Raw genomic sequence first — 5,684 nt, 5'->3', positions numbered from 1 at the left:
TAGTGCAAACCCATTGATGGCTAGAATCTTGTTCCGACCATACAACTCAGTCCGGAGAACCAACTTCACTCTGCGGAAGTACTCACGACGAAGTCTCTCCCGCATCATGCTGCGCTGAATATCGTTACTCTAATCCACACTCAAGTACGTGTAGACTTGAGCCGGTTTCAGCCAGTTGATGGTGTCCGTTTTTCCTACCGTCACTCCAGAGTTGTGTCCAGATAGCCTGTCGTTGAAAAATTGTGCAACAGCACATTTGTCCAGACCTTACTTTATCTGGATGTCATCAGAGAAGGTACGAACCGTGTGCAACAACTCATTCAACTGATCAGAGTTTCTGCCATACAGCTTCAGATCATCCATGTAAAGTAGGTGACTGATAAGCTGATGTTTGGCAGTCTCACCATGCCCAGTGGTCATCGGTAGCCGTAACCGGTTCTGTTCAGTTCCTTGCTCAGATGATTGAGAGCCATACAGAAGAGAAGTGGAGAAAGTGAGTCACCTTGGAAAATACCCCTCCTGATCTGCATAAGCCTTGTCTTGATAGTACTATTCCCGCAAGAAAGCACCATCGATGTCCTCCAACTCTTCATCACACGTGACAGACACCCGCACAAGACTGGACTGATCTTATGCAGCTGAAGGCATTGGAGCAACCAACTGTGTGGCACGCTGTCATAGGCTTTCTGGTAGTCCACCCAAGCCATGCTCAAGCTCTTGTGCCTGGTCCTACAGTCTTCGGTAAGCAGCTTGTTGATCAACAGCTGATCCTTTGCACCAAAAGATCCCTGTCGACAACCCTTCTGCTCCGGAGCCATGAGGTTTCTCTGATCCAAATGCCCTGCAATCCTCTGCCTGATGACTGAGGTGAGGGTCTTATAGAAGACAGACAGACACGTGATAGACCAGTAATTTTTGGCCTGGTCAGTCTTGTCATTCTTAGGAATCAGAGTAGTTATTCCTTGAGACAACCAGTCGGGTACAGAGTCTGGATTCTGAACCAGCAGGTTGTAGTTACGAGTCAGATCAGTGTGAAGACACGTTATACGCTTGACCCAGAAACCATAAACCTTGTCTGGACCAGGAGACTTCCAGTTCCCCATCCTTTTGAGACACGATGTGACCTCATTGTCTGAGATAAGTAACCACTGCTGCTCATATTTCCGGTGCGTCTCGCCATCGGTTTGACGTCTCAGCCAGAAGGCAGACTTATTGTGATGTACCTCAGTTTCTAGGATACCACCCCAATACTGTTCGATCTCAGACTCGGATGGCGGGGAAGTGACCTGGATAGTCTGCTTATCCAGCTCTGTGTAAAACCGTCCAGCATCTCGTTGAAACAAACCATTCTGGCGAAGTCTCTTACGATTCTTCTCCAGCCTCCTGGTCCGCTCGACCTTCGACTTAAGTTCCATTTTCAATCGATTGATGGAGACCTCACAACTCTCCGAACAGGAAATGCCCAACCGATGCCGAAGACGTCGGAGTTCATGTAACATACGAATGCCCGATGAACCCTTTCTAACCTCCAGCAACAGTGAGATCGCATGTCGAAGTGTGAGAATCTCCATATCCAGCCTTCGTCTCCATGTCGGTGTTTGAGAATTGGTTGACTTCGTCGTCTTTAAGCCCCGCCTTTTGGACACTAGCGAAGCAGCAGAGTATACCAGGTAACTGATTTCACTCATATCTGGTTCATCCTTCAACGAACTGATGATCGTGTTAAGATCACCAATAAACTTCAGGGTTCCACTGTTTACAAAGATCCTTGGAAGGCATTGTCTCTCACAGATAGGAATTTGCCTGACTTTCTGCAACTCCTCAAGAAACTCTCGACGAAGTACAGGGTCCACAGCAGCATCACAATCAAGCGAAAGACCATCCTCCGTTTGGCAGCAGTCTGGACTGAGTTGAGATGAAGGAGTTTCCATCCTTTCTAGCCGAGAAGCTATACTAGGATGTGTAGTCATCAGATCAGAGCTCACAGAGTCACAAGGGGATGGTGATTCCCTGACAGCACTGCCCTGAACTGAATCCAAAGTGTCATCTACGGATAGGATATCACCACTATCTCTTGCAGATGAGCAGTCCTTAGAGAGAACAGTGACTGACTGAACAAGGGAGCCATCTTCCAAGTGATTAGCAAACTCATGATCCTCTTGCATCATTGACACGACAGGTTTCCCGCCACGTGCAGCAGGCGCCATCCTGACTGAAGCCATGCAAGGTGACACATTGTCAAGCAAAGGCGTGACAACTGAGCTATCAGCTGATAGAGCAGAAACCACATCCAACGCCGACATCTGCACACCAAGACAAACACCAGTCGTAACAGATAACAAACCTGAGACGGGCTTTCCATCCTGTGCGGCCTCGCGTTTAATCTCCTCCAACTCTGATTCAGTCAGACTTCCAGAAGTTAAGAAATATCGCTTCTGGTCTGCCAAACGCTGCTCAGAGACGTCAGTCAGAGAAGGATTTTGTTCACACCACAGCTGATGCATGGATTTTCTGAAAGCAGAGAACTTGCATGACAACAGCACGTGGTAATAACAAAACATCACTTCCCTATTCATTTGTCGCGTCCATTTCTATCGACTTGTTGCATTGCCGTTCCTGTTAGCCGAAACACAAGATTCGCTAGGAACGGTGGGCATCACAGTAGTCTCGTCAGCGGGATTTGAAGCCAAATTCAAATCAGACTATTATTATTATTATTATTATTATTATTATTATTATTATTAGCAAGATGGTGTAAGTTTACTGCCGTACCAATCGTCAGCAGTTAGAACATTTCGTACCATCATAAAATTGTTGAGTGGCACATAGTTTATTCAATTTAATTCCTTACCCTATGTACACACGACTACACAAAACGGAAGAATCAGTTGGGGCTTCCCAGCGATCTCCCGTTTGTCTGACTTGTTCCTCTCACTTTCGTCTTTTCTTTGTTTGGGGTCTTCGGAAACTGTAAGAGCCTCACATCTATTTCGCTGTATTCTAGAGCACCCAGCTGCTACGCATCGTCTAACCATTCTAACTGTAGCGCACGCTTGAGTTTTGTGCGTTATACGTGGTACGGCGCTTGACGTAATGTCGTACCGACTCCACCGCCCTTGTGATGCTACAAGCTTCGTCTCCGTTTACCTTGAGTAAAAGCTCAAAGCCTCATAGTAAAGTTATCCTTCGTTTCGAATCATTCCTGCTGAGAGTAAGCGCTAAATGGGTCTGAACATGCAGTTGGTCCATCCCACCGATTTCTCACATACTTATTTTCCTCGCGCTGATCATTTCTTTCACATTTTGGCATTATGCGAGAAGCGAATCAAAGTCACACTTTCTCCCTAAGCACATAATTGCAGCCAGAAGGCAACGAGAAGTGTACCTACTATCTGGTAAGGCATTTGTATGCTTATCTCATATAGGCACTTCTGTTCCTAATATTACATCACGGCGAGTACGCCTACTATACCGGATATGCACAACCGGAAGCAAATTGCACTTCAATTTCTTTACAATCGTAGCTTCAAAAACTAAACCTTTAATGTTTTGGGCATACGGACGTTAAGAACTAATGAGAATGCAATAACATAATTTTTGATTTTGGCTTGTCGGTTACTCTTTAATTGGGGGTGTCTTGATTGTTTTTTGTTTGTAGTTCTATTGTTTGTGAGCACATTGCAAGGGCGTAGTCATGCAGGAATTTCTTTTTGGGTTCCCAATAAATATTAATAAAATTCGGTTATCTACTTAGCCTCGGTATTCCAGACGGATTTCTGCACGTGATGGGAGGAAAGAGTGGGAGTGGAGAATAATGCCGTCTGGTGAGAAGGACAGCTCTATTGTAATTGACTTCGAAAATAAGCAGTGTTCATGTTAATCGATAATACCCACGTTCATTAGCAACATTAACAGCACCAGATGGATCGTTGAATATTGTTAGAAGCTGCTTGCTGCCAGCCAACTACAAACGAACGGGAGAACAGCAGAGGTGTACCTGGGGCATTTTATGGGTGCCTTCTTTAGTGCTCTAGTTGACTTCCAAGTCATATATCAGTTCAACAGGCTCTACTCTAGTGAATCTATTTATTTATTTATTACTAGGTCTACCCATGCATAGTACACAGGTAACAATAATCTACACTGCACATCACACACCAAGGAGTCTTGAAGTCTTATCTGCATTTCTAATGTGTGACCAGGTTCGTACCGTGGATCAAAAAATTTGAGGCGGGCACAAACTTGCGAGCAGTAATGGTACCTTATATTTTAAACCGTAGAACTAGCAACAACCTTCTTGAAGAGGCTAATGATCATTCCTCTACAAGAGGCTGTACTTGGTCTTGGCTTTCCAGCGCACAAGTTTCTTCCCCTTCTACTGCCATTAATTAGTGCAATAATAGACAACCTTTATTCAAACATGCTGCCTCGCAACCAAGTTTTCATTCTTATACCAGAGAAAGATCGCTCTGAAGATGCCAACGAGACAGCCAGGAATGACGAGGTACGTTCTCAGTAGTTTGTAGACCTCGCCGCATGCATTTTGCTAATAGAGACTTTGGGATATGTTGTACAATCTATTATTCCCGGTGGCAGCTGATTCAATTCCTCTTCCATGTCATTTGGAACTTCTGATGTATTTTCAAATTGAGGCCGTTGCTCTATTTGTCTTTGTCTTCTTGACTAAAAAGTTCTAGTTGAGCTTTGAGTAGCGCATGGTCAAAGTCTTCACCGTATGCATTGCAAACAGTTCTCAACGAATCAGCATTAATTAACAGTTGTGTGTGTCAGAGTTTAGAAAAATACATTCAGTATAAATATCTGACAGTATAATACTGTCTGTAACCTCACACAAGTTGCTAAGGCAGTTTGTTTTAACATTTTCTTTTTCTTTGCGAGCGGTACTCTCCATAATACCCGCTAACACTGCAACAAAGAATTCGGTCGTGACTCGCGTGGCCGTAGTGATGCGTGATCTGTTGTGCATGCGGCGCGTGCTCTGCTGATCGTGCGGAGATTTCCATTGATTCCAATCTGATTGCGTGTTAGATAGAAAACCGTAGAGCCAGCTGCAAGAGCGTCTCTTTTGTAAATTTACTGTAATTGCTAAGTCGACCAAACTCACTACTAGATTAGAATAAACGAGAAACTCGTGGAAAGTCGTGGGCAAGCTAGTAATCTGGGTCTACACATTTCTATAAATTGGCACGCCCATGTAAACTAGGGGGCATGGCCCCCTCTGGCCCCTATTACAGTATGCCTCTGGTGGGACTCATGCAGGCCAGCTTTTCAGCAACTAAACCTTTGCGTACAGAGCTGGTTTAAATATTGCATGCAGATTCAATGCAGAGGCTGATCTAGATGGGCACGTGCTCCCCGCCCCCGCCAGTACGTATAGAGATTACATTGCCCAAAGAAAACCTCTGAAATTGCTGCTGCAAGACATTTGATTGCAAGATGGCTTTGAAGAGTCAAGCGTATACAGTAATGAATAGAACAAAATGGAAATCTAGGTGGTTGGGTATATGAGTAATGCAATTGCTGTGTAGTTATATTACAGCGAGACAGATAAAGCTCTAATAACGAACCATATATATATATATATATATATATATATATATATATATATATATATATATATATATATATACTTAGAAAACAAGCGGACCTCTAACTGAAATTGG

The sequence above is a fragment of the Corticium candelabrum genome, chromosome 10, assembly GCF_963422355.1.
Source record: "Corticium candelabrum chromosome 10, ooCorCand1.1, whole genome shotgun sequence".
Classification (NCBI taxonomy): domain Eukaryota; kingdom Metazoa; phylum Porifera; class Homoscleromorpha; order Homosclerophorida; family Plakinidae; genus Corticium; species Corticium candelabrum.
Note: the sequence above shows the minus strand (reverse complement) of the source record.